Below are 20,489 nucleotides of genomic sequence, written 5' to 3'. Positions count from 1 at the left end.
AGAGGGTAAGATAGAGAACGGGAGCAATGTGTATGTTGTTGTCACAGATTACGTATGTGTGGTCGTGTGTGTTTTTACGTATCAATGTTATGAAAAATCGGTAAAGAATACTGAGAAGAAAGTTTAATCTATGACGTTGTATGTATCACTTTCTCTCTCTGTTGAGCGCGTGTGTAAGAACGCTGTCCAAGGTAGAAGGGAAGAAATATAAAAGTTGCTAGAAACAACAGCCAAATCTCCCTTAAATCACACAAAGTAAACGGAATTTTAAAAATCTAATTACTGGAAAGTTCAGATCGAGAAAATTCCATTGATGTAAAAATTTTAACGAAAAAGTGGAAAATGTGGATTTCTATAAATTTTTTAAAAGGCTTCACACAGACACAACTTCAGCTTTATATATTAAGATTGAGAAGTGAATCACATACAGAATGTCAGGTCACATAGAGAGAGCTGGGTCAGATAAAGAGTGCCAGATCAAACAGTAAATTCTGAACCACATACTGACTGTTGGTTAACATACTGATTGCCAAATCACAAAGTCTAAGAAAAAGAATTGAACTTGTGCTTTTAATTTGCATGAAAAAAAAAAAAGAAAGAAAGAGAAAAAACAAAGAAAGAGAAACAAAGCTGAATATTTTTTTAACCATCAGCATTTATGTGTTGTTCGAAATATTGGTAAAATTGATTAAAAATCTTCCTGAGATATGAAGCATTATTTAAGCTGACATGATAAGGTAATAAATACTAACTCAATTATATTCCTAATATAATTTGAAATGATAAAACAACAGATAAATGTTAAGGGCCATCTAGCTGTTCAATGATGAGACACTGAAAATATAGTCACTTCTTTGCTTTTATGTTTGTTTCATATAAAATATACAACTATATAATTTGGGGGTATATTGAAATATTTAACATAAAGTACATAAAATAATTATTCATAGACATGATTAAAACAACACCACCACCATCTGTTTAATGAGTATAAATCAACCAGTATAGATCATCTCCAAGCCTAAACCTTTGTTAATCTTCCAGATAAGAGCAAGAATTCTGCTTGTTTTGTTGACACACTATCCACCACCACCACCCACCTACCCACCCACACGCGCGCACACACACACACACACACACACACACACACACACACACACACAGGGTCCCCAGCCAACACCATCTGGATAATGTCATTCTCTTTAATACAAATATCAATGATTTAATCTAAAAATAGTTCTTTGTTTGGGGTCATTCAGTGGTCAAGCTCTCCCCTGCTTTCTTTTAATGACATTACATTAATGGCTTCTAAATAGTTGGCCCAATCAAATATTAATGTTAGTGGCACAAAAGATCTTTCCTTTTATTGTTAGTAAATATATTTAGTGAGTTTTAACATTCCTAAAATTACACAAGTTTCTCAACTAAACCAAACTTAGTTGCTATAGTAACCAGATTCCTGTATTACTAGATTACAATAGTTACTAAATTACTGTTTTAACTAGAATTTATTTGATCAAATCCACTAAAGTTGACCTCAGCAGGATTTAACTTCAATAATTTTTTAAAGATAGTTTATGGTGCTCTGATGTTTCTATCACTCTGCTTTAAGTAATAAAATATAATAATAATTTCTTTTGATTGTTATTAAATAATCCTTTCATCGCGGCCAGAATACTGAAAGCCTAATCAATGTGGCCCAGGCATTGAATACCAACTCAGTGAAAAAGAATATATACCATTCAAGTGCATCGGACCTCTGCAGAATGTGTGGGAAGAGAGTCGAAAGTGAGACTTGCATTGTTAGTGCTTGTGAAAGTCTTGCGCAAATAGAGTAGAAGCATAGACATGACAAAGTAGCCGAAAACCTCCACTGGCTACTATGCTGTAAGTATGGATATGAGGTTATGGTTGCTTGGTACCAACATACACCGGAAAAGGTAATGGACGAAAAGGGGAAGGCAAAATGACACTAAGCATCTTGCCTGGTGTGCTAACAATTCTGTCAGCTTGCCACCCTTAAGCAAAATATAATATCATGAAGTATTGCACAAATAAAATATTTTCAATACAATAGGAAATAGAAAATGAAATGAAAATAATGCACCTGCCCAATGCATATAGAGAAATTATGTACCCAAAGCATACACAGAAATCGTACAATAAGTAGCAAAAATTAAAATTTAAACCAAGTCACTCCAAAATGTTTTGAGCAAGTATAATAACATGAAATTGCTAATAAAAATAAAAGCTACAATAGCAATAGGAATATCAATAAGAACAACAACAAAGATGATGATGATGATGATGATGAAATCAAAGACATGTTCTAACGCTGCAATAACAATGAAGATATTGATTTATTTACAAGGAAACATTTTGAATTAAAATGTTATTTTCAAGCTATACCTTAAGAAATTTAAGATATAATTTGTGAAATTAAGACAAAGATTTAAATATCGGAGATGATATGTTTGTTAGTAAAATTATAATTTTTCAGACTATTGATGAACTTCATCTTTGGACATAAAAACTATTTTAATATTTACATCTCCTCTACATTTCAATCAGTTTGATCTTGTTATCAGGGGTACACAGCCATGGGTATGTCTACATAGTCTTTGACTGGATTTCACTGAGGAACCTTTAGTTCTAATGAAAGGTTAACAATGTTGCTATCTGTTAGGCTTTTTAGTAAAAAAATAAAGATTTCAAGTTCTAATCCAGATCAAACTGCTAGAAATGTAGTCTGTGGATATATCTAAATACTGAATCAAAATATGCAATGATTATATTAAAATAAATAAACATCGTACCTAAATAAAGGAAGGAAGGAAGATTTAGATACTTAGGTACAATATCTATGCACAGATATAGGTGTGCTTTGAGGGAGCTTTGGCTGCAATTTCAGTCAGGTTGAACAGCTGCACAGAGGTTTCCTTCAAAGGCTCAAGCTAACAATGATTTCTAGCAATTATGCCAGGCAATAAATGTATGAAAAGCAGATGCAGTATTAAATTGTATAGGCAAGTACTAAGGCTCAACTCAGTCAAATATACCTCCATCCCAAGTATTTATGGCGTAATACTAATCTCAAAAAAAAACAATATTAATTTTTGAGTACAGAAGATAAAGGATTAGAATTTACAATTTCCTTTCTTCTTGAAAATATCTTTTACAACACTTGAGAATTTGTTATTTAAATTTTTTTTTCTCTTTTCCTAAATAAGAAAACTGGTAACCAGTGTATTAAAAGTATAAAGATACCTTATTCTAGTAAAAAAAAACAAAAAAAAAAAACTAAACAATGTATATGGCATCATAATGCTGAAACTATAGAGCAAAGAACGAGTTCTTTGGTAGCTGAATAGCTCCAAAATACCCAAGATAAACAGGTACAAAGAAAATAAAATGGTGCAGAAAATTCTAAAGAAATCAGAATGTTAAGTTATCAAAGTATTGAAACAGACTTTTTCTACCTCACTTCTTTCTAGTTCTTCCTTAGCATCAAAGAGTTTATGTGTGTGTTATATGTGAAGCAAATATAAACATACATACATTTTCATATAAATACACACACATATACACAAACACGTGTATGCGCAATAATTCTTTCCACACGAGAGACTTCTATCTAAAGACAACTTGAAAAATGGATGAACAGGAGCCACAAAAACGAGATAACAATCACAAATGCTGAGCTATTTTCTTAAAGTACAGTGTTGGTTTAGATTAAATACAATAAAGAACTGTTTCTTTCTTTGTTTTTTTTTTGTTTTCCAGAGAGAAAGAGAGAGGGGAAGGAGAGGTGGGGAGAATGAAGAAAATTATGCTGTTGACTTCAATGAGAATAGATTAATGAGGTAACGAAAAAGCTTCTATATAGCAGCTCAACTGGCTAGAAAGAGCAACAAAATCTCCCTCAAATTACACCTTACCACCTTGTACTCTGAGACATACTCTTAAAAAGATATGTAGAGGTAGTCATGACTGAAATCCTTCAACCATAGGTCTATTTAATCGAGTTTAACCTGGGGTTGAACAACAATATGAGAAGAGCATTTTCTTTTCTCACAAGAGATTCCTGATTAACTAAAATAAAAAAAAAAGGTTTCCAGTGCAATACAGAACAACTTGTATCCATGTAGCAACATGTAGCCAACCATCACAAAAATAAACTTGTGTTTTAACAGCAGCAACATGTGGTCATGTAGGCAATAACGAACCATATGTTCGAAAATCAACATGTAGTGACGTAGCCAACAACCACAACAACAAACATGTGTCTAGACCACAGTACCATGTGGTGTTCATGAGAAAACAATCCAAGTAAGCAGACACTCACTTGTCTGCTTACTTCATTTATCCTTGACACTAGTTTATGTCTGTGGCCTAGAAACTTAACTCTTAACAACAGAAACCACCATTTAGATGCTGCAGGCAGGTATAATAATTCATTGCTGTAAACTACCAAAGAACAGTAAAAATTGGCAAGTGGTACTATTTGTCTGACAGTATAAACTTCCAATTATTTGAGCAAAAAACATTACCTGCAATAGACTAACAACCAAGCAGAAATATTTGATGACAAGCTCCACCAAAATTCATCACCTGGACTATTAGTGCTGGTCAGATCTGTTGCAATAGATATATAATCAGAGGCATTCTAGACAAGACCATTTTTTTTTATTTTTTTTTTAAATTCAGACTTAGTGTATCTAAGATGAGTCTAATGGATTCTCTTTTTCTTTTTAAAGGAAATTTGGCAGCCATTTTTAGAATGTTGAGCTACTGCATAGGGGCTGCAGGTCACTCAATAACAAAATGTGCGTAGACAGTTCTGTCACCATCTTAGTCAAAACTATGAACAGAGTTTTACCTGCATAAGATTAATATATCAAATAATATCTCAGAGAATAGTTAGTGTACAAAATAATGTTTTCAACCAGAATATGAAACATAAGATCTCATACATATATGCACCAAACAATTGGCTTCTTTTCCGTCTACAAAATCCACTTAAAAGCTTTAGTTAACTTCGAACAGTAGTACAAGACAGCTGCTCAAGGTGCCATACAGTGGGACTGAACTCAAAACTATCTAGTTGGGAAGTGGATTTTTTAACACTGTCATGCTTTAATTGCCTAGTGAGTGAAGAGGCATGTAAGTGTTCTCTGAAGAATTGTTATAAATAGCCAGTCAGAACAATCCATTATTTTTCAAGCTATATATATATATATATATATATATATATATATACATATATATATCGTGTCGTCGTTTAACGTCCGCTTTCCATGCTAGCATGGGTTGGACGATTTGACTGAGGACTGGTGAAACCAGATGGCTACACCAGGCTCCAATCTGATTTGGCAGAGTTTCTACAGCTGGATGCCCTTCCTAACGCCAACCACTCAGAGAGTGTAGTGGGTGCTTTTATGTGTCACCCGCACGAAGGCCAGTCAGGCGGTACTGGCAATGGCCACGCTCAAAATGGTGCATATCATGTGCCACCTGCACAAAAAAAAAAAATACACACACATATATATCATCGTTTAACGTCCGTTTTCCAGGCTGGCATGCACACACACACACACACGCACGTACGCATGCATGCGCGCGCACGCACACACTTCTATCAGTTTATCTCTACCAAAAGCATTCATAAAGCTTTGGTTGACCTCCCCAGAGATATAGTAGAAGACATTTGCACAAGGTGCTATGTAGTGGGACTGAACCGAAGACCATGTGGTTGGGAAGTGAAATAGCCATGCCTAGAAAAATCTTGCTGCACCCTCCAGGTACAAAGGATCACATTAATTTTGTTAGTGAGTTTTTGAGGCATTCTCATATCTGACTTTACAGCAACCTCACTTATTTATGAAACTCCAATACAGTAGATAATTTAAACTCAAGACACAAACAGCCATGGCAAAAACCACAAGGCATTCCGTCTGATACTCTAAGACCTCCACTAATCCACTGACCTTGTCTGGTATGTTATTTATCAGTGTCCATAAATGATGGAAGGCAAAGTTGATATCAGCATGACCTGAACTAGGAGTGTAGAGAATGCCATTGGAATTTTTGAGCTATACAACCATAGTCATCTGTGAGGTAACCATTTGACAGTATATTATAATGCCAAATTAGTCAAGGGTCTCCTCACTATTGATACTAATATATACACTGTTACATTTAGAACAAAAACTAGTACAAACAATCCTACATATATACAGTCTCCACATTTTGGAATGTGTATTACTGAATGAGAAAAATGTTATTTTGAACATCAATGAGTCAGGTGTTCACAAAAGAATGGGCTCTTGCATTAATATACTAATTAAAGAGAAATTTGTGGAATTCTTTAATACTCAAACCCACAGACAATGCATGCAAGCATACATATGTATTTTTTTTTACTTGTTTCAGTCATTAGACTGCAGCCATGTTGGGACACCATGTTGAAGAATTTTAGTCAAAGAAATCAACCCAAGTACTTTTTTTTTTTTAAGCCTATTACTTACTCTGTCAGTCTCCCATGCTAAACTGCTAGGCTGTCAAGTGATAGTGGGACCCACACACACACACACGATGGGTTTCTTTCAGTTTCTATCTACCAAATCCACTTGTAAGGCTTTGGTCAGTCTGAGGCTATAGTAAAAGACACTTGCCCAAGGTTCCATGTAGTTGTAAAGCAAACTTCTAACCACAATCATGTAAATACACACACAATGTTCAATTATTTTATGAACTAGTTACAAATTTGCTCAAGAACAGCTGCATGCCACATAGAAACAATTTTCTGGACTTTCTATTTCAGGTTTTGGAACTGTATTAGAAACCACGTTTCTTGGTTAAAGACAGAAAAAAGGATGGTATAGTCTCAACCAGAATGCCTCTCTCAGTCTACAAAAACAGATCTGACACAAGCAGCAGCATAGCTAATATTGGAGCAACTACTCCTACTGAACATGTTTTTCAAAATTGGTTTTTTTTCAACAATTCCTTTTAACTCTTTAGTTCACTTGTGCAATAAAAGTCAAATCTCTTTTTTCCTATTTTTTAAAATTCACATGGTCTTGGAACAACTTTCTGGCATTATTACTTTATCTGACCAACCTCCCATGTTTTTTGAACTGTCTGCTCAATCTCTTGGGATGCATTCATTGGTGGTGCTGACATCTGAAGAACCAAAACAAACCCTGACGTCAAAACCTCCTGACACTGGATGATTCCATGGAATCTTTTGAGAAGAATTGCAGGAAACGTGAAATTTCTCAGTCATATATTCTGATTAATCAATCCTTGTGAAACAAAGCAAACTCCATGGGAGGACAATGTACTCCAGTACACATGCACCTAATTCAGACTAAAATACTTTAACAGTATTAACACAACCTCTCCCCCCCCCCTTCATCCACACCCACACTTTCTCTCTTCATTTAGAGCTAATCTCTCCTCCACAGTTACTCATCAATTCCTCATATGTTGAACATACAACATGTTTATATCTCTGAAACAAACTAACCATCCACTCTCCATACCTCTATGGGCTTTCTTCACCAGCAAAACCTTGCTCCAAATTACATCCTATTGTCTCAGAAAAAAGACATAATGAATAAGGTAGTCCTAGATACACTGTGCCTGACAAAAGAGTTGTTATGATTTACTTAATTCAATGCTTCAACCTACTAAAATCTAAAATTCTTAAGATTTACCAAAAATATTAAAGCAATGCTGATTAGAGCTAGGCTGACCCTAATCAAGTAAACCTTATCAAGATCATTACCACAGCTAATTGTAAAGAGGTTAAGAAGTAAAGAACTAAAATAACTTTTGTGCTCCTCATAGAGGAATGCATTCAAAAGAATTAAGTAAAATATATCAGGCACAATGTATCATTCAAATGAGATTAGTCGAGGTCGCATTTGCCTTTCATACTTTCAGAGTTGATAAGTACCAATTGAGCACTGGAATCAATGTAATCTACTTACCCCTCCCCCAAAATTGCTGGCCCTGTGTCAAAATTTGAAACCACTTTGACAACTTTTGTCATTGAGCATAAATCACAACAGACATGATCATTCAGGTTTGACATTTCCTCATTTTACAACTTCACAGTTACCATATTATTATTCTTATATAAACATTGAGTCACTGTTTTTTTATAACACTTTTGTATGACATTTTAGTTTCATAAATTAAAAAAACAAAAATATATCTAAGTCTCCAAAAGTAAACACTATAGAACAGAAAAGACCTTGAATATAAATTTTCATGTAATTTTAAATTCTATTAAAAGACTGGGTGTTTAAAACTATTGAAATAATTTGAGTACATTACACCATGTACTTCTGTAAACAAATTGAAAATGATTTTAAAAACTCTTGAATCTAATAGACTAAACTAATAGATTAAATTAACTAAAAAGATTTTCCCATAGATTCTGATTAAATAGAAGTGTTAGTTATTGGGCAAACCAAACACAGAAGGACTGATGTTATTCCATTTAAATGATTTTAGCAAAGGCAGTATTTCCACATTCTATGGAGAGAACTCAAATGTTTATAAAGAATACATAATATTTATTTCTATATTGCATAGAGGGGACAAACAAGGACACACAAAAAGATTAAGTCGATTACATTGACCCCCCGTGCATAACTGGTACTTATTTAATCGACCCCGAAAGGATGAAAGGCAAAGTCGACCTCGGTAGAATTTGAACTCAAAACGTAATGGCAGACAAAATACTGCTAAGCATTTTGCCCAGCGTGCTAACGTTTCTGCCAGCTCGCCACCCTAACAATATATAATATTGCCTCAAAAAACAACGATGTGTAGTTTATAACTAGCAATAACCATTGCTTTACATCTTCCCCACTCCAAGTAGCTATGTACATACGTATGTATATAAGTATGTACACACACACACACACACACACACACACACACACACACACACACACACACACACACACACACACACACACACACACACACACACAAAGTATAAGAATCCTTATTATTTACATTTCTGGTACCCAAACAGTTATCAGAATGGTCTAATATATACAATCAATTATCAGTTTGGCCTCTGTTTCTAAACATAATATAACGAAGAGAAATAAAGAATATATATAAAACTTTAATCTTACTTGATCCAATCAATTAACAGTGATTCTCTATTTATGATGGAATTAAATGATAAGAAGTTGCTTGTATAGTTAATACATTTATAAACAGTTGTGATACGAGGATTTTACAAGGAGTCAGTCTATAAATGTCCTTCTCTGTAAAAGGTTACTGACTTGGATGGGTGCAGAAACCAAAAATCTGTTTGGTTTTTTTATGAAAGACAATTGCTCTCCTCCCACCCCAACCACCACAAAAACTGTTTCAGTCAAACATTTTACTCACAAAAGCTAAACATACAGGCACAAGTTTAGACATGTGGTAAGAAGCTTGCTTCCCTACTACATGGTTCTGGGTTCAGTCCCACTTCAGTCCCACTACAACAATTTTGAGAAGACGAGTAAGTCAACTACATTGATCTCAGTACAAAACTAATACTTTATTCTGTTGACCCCAGAAGGATTGAAGTTGAGCTTGGTGACATTTGAACTCAAAATGTAAGAGGCTGAAAGAAATAACCCAAGGCACTATTCCCAATGCTAGAAAGATTATGTCAATCCACCACCAAACTCTGCCCAGAAAGTAAAAATTTATAAGAAAATTTTAACTTTTTTCCCCCAATAAACAAAATATATTCTAAAAAAAAAAAAAAAGTTCTTTCTAGAACAATGAAATCTATTTTTACCGTTTTGGTTACCTCAATTTAAAATTCACTTAATTGGAGGGGACAACATGTGGCTCTCAGTTGGAACTGAGACTGCACAAGGCACTGACTGCTAAAATTACAATATTCTATTATGGTAATTCATAGCTATGAAATAAAATGTATCAAAAGACACAGCTTTAGAAAGAATTCCAAGAATCTATCTGATTTCTGTCAGTGAATTGTTAATCAAAGAGCATCTCTTTACTGGAATAATGACCAAGATGGGGGTCCCACAATTTATAGATTAAGATAATCCAGCAGAAGCCACCAAGTCGATAACTATTTAAGTACCATTCTTTAACATTTACACAAGCTGTTGTTTAACCCTAGGCTGGTTCTGAATAAGTAAACTTATGATCAAAGGTGTTCCAACCATGACCAGCCAAGGAACAATAAAGGATTACATTATTCAATGTGTTTTCTTTTATGAGACAACTGTGTGTGATTTGAGGGAGCTTTGACTGTTGTCTCTAGCAGGCTGAGTGATTGGGTAGAAGCTTCCTGATTTGGAAAAAGATGTTATCTGAGGTGGAAAATGCAAAATACAATATAAATTTAATTCAATGAGAGTGTGTGTGTGTGTGTGTGTGTGTGCACACGCATGCACAGGTGTGCGTATGTGAAAGCAACATATACTTACAATGACATTTGTGATTATAAATACATACAATATGCAATTTGAAAAAAAAAAAAAGGAAAAAGAGTTGTACACACATACAAACATACACACACATATATACACATATACATGCGCATATACATACATAGAAATACACACACAATACCTTAATGATAAAGGGCAGTACTATTTGCGAGCTGGCATTTTCCTTCAAACCCTGTTACTACTGCCGTTACTCCACCAATCTCAGTGCAAGACAAATAGCAGAGACTGACAATGGAAGGGAATAGTAACAGGGATGATGGCTAACATGACACCGTTTCCACAGACTGGTGATAAATAAATCAAAGAGAGAATCTACGAGATATTGAGTATAGGAAATACATAATCAATAATTAATTCATGGCTGATTTTTAATATCTAACACTTTGAATGCAAAACAAAATTTCAGATAGAAATCTGCATCTACAAACAGAACGAACACAAGAACTGCATCATGTGACTTATTAAAAGCCTCTTTGGGCAAGCTCTCAATTTTTTTCTAAATGTATTTATACACATAAACTGTACGTATATACATAACTATATCATACATGCACACACACACACACACACACACACGTGACACTCCAGTACTTTATGAGACAGATGAAATCTGAGAAAATCTGTGAATCTGCAGATTGCATCATATGCAACAAAACAAAACAAAAACAACGTTCACACTTGCCACATACGTTGGAATGTACAGAAATATTTAACTATGGATAAAAATAAGTATATCATCATTATCATCATCGTAGTTTTAATACCCACTTCTGCATGCTAGCATAGGGCAAATGGAATTCATTGAGGCAGATTTTCAACGGCTGGAGACCTTTCCTGTCACCAACCCTCACCTGTTTCCAAGCCAGGTAATATTTCCCCATGACCAGACATATTTTCATGCAAAATTGGAAACTTATGACACCACCTGTATAATGGTGATGCTCATCCGTAACTGACACGTGATGTTAAGACAAGGAGACAGGAACACACACACACACAAAGAAATGCAGAAAGGGTTCCTTTCAGTTTCCAGCTACCAAATCCACTCACAAGGGTTTGCTTGGCCTGGGGCTATAGTAGAAGTTACTTGCCCAAGGTATCACAGTGAAACTCAACCCAAAACCATATGGGTGGAAAGTGAACTACTCAACCACACAGCCAATTTCTTGTATGCAAATGTATAAATGTGCACAGGTATGGTGTATGTATATACGTGTGTGTGTGTGTGTGTATTGAAACATTATATATATATATATATATATATATATATATATATATATATATATATATATATATATATATATAAACACACACATACATATATACATTATATATCATCATTTAATGTTTGTCCTCCATGCTGGCATGGGTTGGACAGTTTGATAGAAGTTGGCAAGCCTGAGAGCTGCACTAGGCTCCAATAGTCAGTTTTTTCTATGGCCTGATGCCCTTCCTAACACCAACCACTTTACAGAGTGTACTGGGTGCTTTTTATGTGGCACCAGCACCCATGAGCTCACAAGACAAGGACTTCTCAGCTGAGGGAGGGAGTGGAATCGAGAGATTAGAGTATGATAGAGGGACAGAGGTAGCCCTCTTACTACTGAGGAGAAACCTGGCTACCTCTATGGGACCAGGAAGGAAAGGAAGGTGAGAGAGAGCTATGAGAGGGGGTCTGCCCACAGGGAATATATATATATCATCATCGTCATTTAACGTCCGTTTTCCATCCTGGCATGGTTTGGATGGTTTGTCTGGAGCTGGTAAGTTCTGGGGGCCTGCACCAGGCTTCATTATCTGTTCTGGCATGGTCTTTATGGCTGCCAACCACTCCACAGAGTATAATGGGTGCTTTTTAAGTGGCACCAGCATGAGTGCTTTTAACATAGCCCCTGCACCAGTGCTTCTTGTGTGACACCTGCACCAGCATCAATTCTGCTGTGATAGACGGATCTTCTTGAGTACAGAAAGGCAGCAGATATCTCAGTCCTAAGGGTCACTGTTTTGAGATCAGCCTTCAATATACTTCATCCCATGTCTTCCTGGGTCTCCCTCTTGCACGACGCAACTGTCTACATTCATATGCATCACATGACCACACCAGCAGTCTTCTCTCTTGCATGTTGCATCTAATTCCTTTTGTGCACAACTTCAATACACTAGCACTCTGTTGCACATGTACACTGACATTGCACATCCAGTAGAGCATACTAGCTTCATTCCTCTCTCACCTTCGCATGTCTTCTGCATTCAGAGCCCACATCTCACGACTACATAGCACCACTGTTCATATACATGCATCATACAATCTTCCTTTCATTCGGAGAGAGAGACATTTGGTTGCCAACAGAGGTAGAAGTTCGTTGATGGTGATGATGATCATCGTCATCATTCAACGTCCATTGTCCATGCTGGTATGGATTGGACAGTTTGACTGGGCTGGCACACTGGAAGGCTACACCAGACCCCTGTCTGATTTGGCATGGTTTTCTATAGCTGGATGCCCTTCCTAACACCAACCACTCTGAGAGTGTAATGGGTGACATTTGCTTGACACCGGGGTACGTTTACGTGCCACTGGCACAGGCACCAATTTGCGTGCCACTGGCACAGGCACCAATTTGCATGACACCGTTATCTGCCATGACTGTCATTTTGCTCAGCTTGATGGATCTTCTTCTCAAGCACGACATGATACCAAAAGGTCTCGGTCATTGCCTCCGTGAAGCCCAACCCTCGAAAGGTACTCAGCCACTTTGCCTCTGTAAGGTCCAACCCTCGAAAGGAACTCAGCCACTTTGCTTCCATGAGGCCCAATGCTCATATATCATATATATATCATCATTATCATCTTTACAACTGTTTTCCATACTGGCATGGGTTAGGAGGGTTGTCATAATGCAAAGTTACCTCCCACTGGAAAACAGAGCTCCTAAACATTAAGTGTTCATATGTGACATTTTCCGGATGCCATTTCTAATGTCAACCACTTTACAGTGTGTATTGGGTGCTTTTTCTTGTGGAACTAACACTAGGGAAGGTGAATAGAGCTTAGTGAGACACAACTAAAGAGACCTCATAATCCTACGTGGATCTGAACTCAGAATGCAAGAAGCCAAAAAAATTCCTGCAAGAGATTCACAATCTAACGCTCTAACAATTCTGCTAATTCACAATCTACAATACATGCATACATCTGTGTGTTCATACATACATACATACAAATGTATGTATACATACATGTATCCACACACACACACACACGTACATAGATGTATACACAAGCATACACGCACATATATGCACACACACGCACATATAAACACATACACGCACATATATACACATACATATGCACACAAATATACACATACATACACACGTATACAAATATACACATACACACGCACACAAATATATACATACATACACACGCACACAAATATATACATACATACACACGCACACAAATATACACATACATGCACACGTACAAATATACACATACATACACAAATATATATACACATACACAAATATACACAACGTACACACACACACATATATACATCTATACACAACATATCTACACACATTTACACGCACACAAACAGATATTATACACAACATATATATACATATAAATGTGTGTGTGTGTGTGTGTGTGTGTGTGTGCGTGCGTGCATACATGGGCGCGCGCGCACTTTAGGAAGAATAGAAAAAAGAATGTGTGGTGTGGAAATCCTGAATCATACATAAAGGTGGCATTAATGAACATCACAACATCACCATGTTTACTATAGTAGTTGACTGATAAACACCCTCCTGTCCCCTTCACATTCTAATAACATGGTTCAAAGCTTGAACTCTTGCCACGTAAATGTCAAACGTATTTTAAGAAGAAGAAAACTTTGACAAACATTCTTTTGTTAAAGTAAAACTGCTAGCTAGGGATATAAACTATAGTCCTTATCTTTATTACAAGAAATCTCTTTAAAGAGTTCAGCTACTGTAAAATTCTAACGCCATTTCTACTCCTAACAACGCAACAGAACCAGCAATAAAAGAGGAGAGAGAAACATGTACTTCAATTCATATATGATTTCGAAATTGAATTTAAAATGTAGTTAGGATCTATAAAGATTTTCATGATGTTTTGTTTATACAACAAGAATTTTCCGAAAGAAAGGCCTTGTGATTTGAAATGAAATATGGAAAAGTATATTTGTATGGAAGATAATAAAAAAAAATAATACAGCAAAATCTGTTGAGGAAAATTAAGGTTTAAATAAATCTGTTTTATAATAAAAGAGAACTGAGCAAAGTAAATATTTTATTGTGAAAGATTAAATATAGACATATGTTGAAAATGGAAATATTTGTTGGCGAGGATAATAACAGAAAAAGTGGGGGAGAAGGTTCCTGTCAAAGAAATTGTGAAACAAGTGGGGGAATGCTTTCAGTTTCTCCATAACTGGAAGATCGATAATTTGGTGGCAACAGAGGAAAGGAATGTCAGGCAGAGTAATAGAAGAGCTGATAGTTATGCCAAACAGAACCTTAAAAATAATGAAAAATAACAAGAATCCCTTCGCATACATTCCTCATTATTCTCCCTACAGATATTCATGGAAATGCAAGAATATATATCAAAGAATTGTGTTTTTGTTTATGTAGTCAAGGTTATGGAACATCAACAATAATATCGCGATAAGGAAAAAGAAAAATTAGAAAGGAAAAATCTGAGAGAAATGAGAGGAATCGATACCCACATCAGACGACTTCTTGTTGCACGATTTGTTTTGAAAATGAAAATGATGATACTAGGAAAATATATTGTAGCGTTGTGTTTGGTTTCGAATTGACGGTTAGTAAGATGGATATTCCTGTCTTTTCACTATTTGGTATTTTCTAAAAACGAGTCCAGTTTTCTGCGAGTTGAAGTGATGCCAGTTAAACGAGCCGGACCGACTAAATGTGAAGGAGTAACTACTACAGTTGCTACTGAAATAATAATGTAGGTTCGGTGGTGGTGGTGGTGGTGGTGTTGCAGTCCTGCCTGACCAAAAGGACACACAGCAAAGAATAATAACAACAAACCATTATTGATTCTTGGAGGGGCACAGGGCTTCATAGTTTTAGGGGATTAACTAAGACACATGAAATCACCACTCTAGTTTTATTTTGTTTTATTTTTTTTTTTTTCAATATAACCAAAAACGTTAACGGAATTAAATAGTTACAACCGATTTCTGTTTCATTAAAATTATTGAAATGAAATAGGAGGGAAGAGACAGAGCCCGTAGCTCTTTATTTTTCAGGAGCCCTCTGAAAGTTAAGCGATTCTTGTAATATATTACTGGTATTTATGTTATCAAAACCCCATGAAAGACCATGTTATTTCCCTATAACAACAAACAGGGTTTGAATTAAATGCACCAAGATAAATAAGGTAAATATCAACTAAAGAAATATTTTGAACATATCAACAGTTAAAGCCACGATTTCAAACAAACAAACTAATAATAATAATAATAATAATAATAATAATAATAATTTCTAAAACAGACAAATGCCCTGATATTTATGGAGAAGAGTTTAGCTGATTACATTGACCTCAGTATTTGACTGGTATTTATTATTATCGACCCCGAAAGGATGAAAGGCAAAGTCGACCTCGGTGGAATTTGAACTCAACACGGCCACACTCTTTTTAAAGACGATGGCTTTTGTTTATTTTCCAAAATAGTTAAAACAATGATTATTTTATTATCATTATTATTACTGTTTTGACGTTCATTACTGACCATTTTATTAACTTCTGGACTGATAAAATATGGTCAACTCCGGCTAGGTTTAATTGAGATAAAAAATAGTATTTATTGAAGTAGCAAACCGTATTTTTTATATTTCACCAACACACTTATATATGAACATTCAAACTTCAAGTCTATGAGTGATTAATTCGTTTTATTGACTTTGATGATGTGATTAATAATAAATCTATCAAAGTCAAGTGTGAAATGACACATCATCTCCGATCAAGCAGACCTGATTTAAAATATTCTACTAGTGACTCCCACCCCTTTTTTTTTCTCTCCAGATAACATATTTGAGACTACATTATCCAACGTACCCTTTTTAATGCGGGTAGAGAATGATTTGCTAAAGATCTGATTGTTATTTCTAGGTGGTTGCGCAACCCCGTCTAGGCTCCCTCTTAGGTTCACCAAGACCTTCTTACTCTACGGCATTTGTGTGTCTCATCACAACGACCAGAATAATGTGACGTACAGACGGACACGATAACTGAAAATTATGAGGAAGAGGAGGAGATTTTGATAGCCATACTTTTTCCTGGATGACCTCAGTGAAGCAGAACCAATTAAAAAATTAAAGAATCCCTAACTCGGCCAGAGAAGAACCGACCCCAGTTTCCAAAAAATCCAACAATTATGCTATTTTCGCAAGACAATACCTAAAAGCAGTTGTTCTTTCATTTGGAAACTTAATTTATTCTGAAGACTCTAGTAAACCTTTATTATTTATTATTCACAAACCTGTCTTTCAGTAAGGAATTCCAGCTTTGAACCAATTTGGCTCTAAGTGAGCGAATGTATGATTAAAACATTTTTTTAAGTCAAAAACAAAATTAATCAATTTCTACAGTTTAACCACCCAGGTTTCTTCAATATTTTATATTAACAGTATGACGACCCCCCCCCCCACAACCACCTGTGAATGCTTTCAATCATCAAGAGAAATATTCCAGGTACATTCCAATGTTTCCATAAGCTCTAGTGTCATGTAGGTGTCATGTTACTACTTAAATACAAGCTTGGATGGTTTTGAAACTACACGCTTGTACAAGCAAATTTACATTTGTGCGTATATATATATTGATTTGTTTACGCCTGTCTTCATATATTGATTTCAATGTATGTACACACACAAATTACTGCATGGTTGTGACTGTTACATAGTGCTCGTCTTTATAAACGTGTTTGGGATTTTGTGCGTGTGTACAGATAATTATTTAGGGGTACAGGGGTACATAGTTGTATGTATTTGTATATATATATATATATATATATACACGTGTTAGAGTACACCTAAATAATTTGAGCCAATTGAGTAGCTCACTGCATTAGAATTGTGTGTTACTGAAACAAACTGTCAAAACCTGGAATCAAGGAATTTAGAGGTCTGCCTACAGACATTAGAATTTATCTCTGCTGACAGCATTTATTCAATGTCTGTGAACTTCATTGATTCAGTTTAAAATTCTCTCTCAGAACGTGGGTCAATCTCCAAAAGTAATTTTTTTTTATTTGTGCACCATGGAAAAGACATTGTAGACAGGGACTTCCTCTCAACAGCGTTATAGAACCTCAAGTAAAGCAGTGGATTCGGGTTTATAGTAAATCACAGCACATATACATTAACCCTGGGAGCCCCTAAACCCGTTGGTCGCCAGGAAAATGCCCCGTGTACCCACCCATACCTTAAGACGGTACTGATCACTTAGTTTGGGTTAAGATCTTTCTACCAAAGTGATTAGACCGCCAAAAGTGACTGATGCTTATTTCACTGAGGAACCTGTTTACTGACTTCCGAAAAATGGTATAGAATTATAAAGACTGCCTCCAAAACTAAATAAAATACAACACAACCAGATTAGATTGATGTAATGATATGGTGAATTGAAAATGTTCAATCAAATAAGATTCCCCGGTTAGTTTTTATCCTGGATACAGTTTTTTAACCCATTACGTATGAGATTCGGATGTTAGTATAAAGATTTCCTCTGTAATATTTTCCCTCAGAAGATGTTCATAATCTGGATAAAATCACACCAAACTGTACTTTCAAGACATATGAACTATAATAAGTGGAATGCTTTCCAATAACAGATAACAGGAAAAGACAAACCCGAGGCAAAAAGAGAGAAAAGAAAGTGAGCAACAGAAAGGCCATCATTGAGAAACCCGAAACAGATGTGACGGCGAGTCTGAATGAATACAGCAAAATTGGCAGAAGAAATACTATTATTGTTTCAAGGTTCACAGGGATAAGCTGATATAAAGCCATAGTTTAAGAAACATTGGAAAATAGACACTGAGCAGCGATGGCAATAAACATGGGTTGACTGTGTCACCATAATGTTGGTTAATAGAAGAAGAAGAAGAAAAAAAAGGAGGGAATGGGGTTACTTTCAATGAATCATGACATTTTAAAGCCAGGTCATGTGCGTTTGTGTGAAGACACATGTCCACAAGAAGCTGGTGAGTCAACATGCCGGTTTCGGTCCTCGCTTGTAACTACTTCGCTCCTCTTGACCTTACTAATACACGGGAGAAAAGCATTTAACTTGCAACACAACCTCATTTTATTTCTCTTCAATAAAAATACTTCGTATGCAAGTCTGTCTATGGCAACAGCTTTCATTCGGGTGGTCGGCAGTGAAAGAAAGAAATAAAATTTAATAAAAGACCGCAACATATGGCGAGACCGAACTATTATATTCTGACAATTAGCAACCGAGACAACCCTACCTACAACTTGTCTGTCTGTCTATATTAAACAACTGACTCTATTTACATTTCTTTTGTTTACATTAAGTAGTAGCACACTTTGAGAGGGGGTTGAGGAAGAAAATGAAGTAGTTATAACGATTATGGTTTTCTGAAAGGTTTTAGGAGCGAAAGAAAAAACGGAAATTGAAACTGAGCCGGCAACAAGGGTAGTTTGAAAGTTTCTATGGAGATTGTCTTTAAAAGAGGCTGTGATAAATTGATAACAATTGTTTCTCAAATATGCACAAGGAAATTACTTGATTAAATCTACTCCCAGAACTTAACTAGTATATTATTTTATCGATCCCAGGAAGGATGAAAGACAAAGTTGACCTCGGCAGGATTTGAACTCTTGACGCTCGAACGATTTTCTTTTTAAAAAGTAAGAATGTTGGAATGCCCGCGACTTATCCAAACGCTTCAGTAGCGCAAACGGAAATAAAATGGTTCCATGTGGGAATCGAAATCGGTCCCCTAAATTCGTTCCGCCAAAACTCCATCCCCGTATCAGGACTCCCGCCATTATAAAACCAACAGCAACAATTTATAATGAATTTTAAGGAATAAAGCCATAAGGCGAAACTTTGTGACAGAGGTGGTGGTGGTAGGGCATAGACACAGTGAAATTGACTACAATACAGCACTGATATCTAAATTATTAATCTTGGAGGAAACACAACAGACCTAAGCGAGATTTGAACTCGGAACAGCAGTAAAAAAAAAATGTTTTGTTTCTCTTATATATATATATATATATATATATACATGCACAATCAACCATAAACATCAACAATGAATTCGATATAAACAGACACAAAGCTGAAGAGTTATTAAGAAAAGAGAGAAATAATATTACATGATGGTCACGGCTTCCTTAAAAGACATTAAACGACGTAACTGAAGTGAAATGGTTTAAATAAGAAACGAATATTTCTAGATTAATAAATAATACAGCAAACTACATGAGAAATAAGCTAGACGTTAGTTTAGCTAGGTTTCACTTACCTGTATTTTGTTTGTATTCGGTTTAAATATCTGACCGACGAGAATATCTTCTTAAAGATGATATATATATATTTCCTGTTTGTGTTCTTTTAATTATATTTTCTCTTTTAATTATGTTTTATATATTTATTTACTCCTTCACAGCCGACACTGTAAGTTCAATCGACCTTTCTGTTCGATCTGTAACACTAATTCCCTCTCTAAGTAGCAGCTGGTGGTAAATCCACACGGAAGGAGGAATGGTGAATGTTGAAGTTAATTAGTGAGAGAGAGAGAGAGTACCCGCCACCATCAAGTGGTTTCACCGTACATACACACATGTAATACTGTATATTTACACATGGAAAACATATACGTCTGGGTAGGTGTATGTCTGTGTATAGAATTCTCCCTATATATA

General features: G+C 35.6%; 1 protein-coding gene across 5 annotated transcripts in view; it reads right to left on the bottom strand.

Annotated features, from left to right (window-relative positions):
- LOC106884484 (activated Cdc42 kinase-like) overlaps positions 1-20,483 on the bottom strand; it is a 244,007-nt gene extending 223,524 nt beyond the window's left edge. For 4 of the 5 annotated variants that reach the window (XM_052972235.1, XM_052972233.1, XM_052972237.1 and 1 more), the window contains exon 1: positions 20,090-20,483. The gene's annotated coding sequence lies outside the window, so the exon portion shown is untranslated. Of the gene's footprint in view, positions 1-15,280; positions 15,499-20,089 lie in introns of those variants that run through there. The other variant, XM_014935889.2, reaches the window with a different exon arrangement.
- Positions 20,484-20,489: the final 6 nt, after the last annotated feature.

The sequence above is a fragment of the Octopus bimaculoides genome, chromosome 12 (assembly GCF_001194135.2).
Source record: "Octopus bimaculoides isolate UCB-OBI-ISO-001 chromosome 12, ASM119413v2, whole genome shotgun sequence".
Lineage (NCBI taxonomy): Eukaryota > Metazoa > Mollusca > Cephalopoda > Octopoda > Octopodidae > Octopus > Octopus bimaculoides.
The sequence above is the reverse complement of the archived record's forward strand: the minus strand, read 5'-3'. Positions and strand labels throughout refer to the sequence as shown.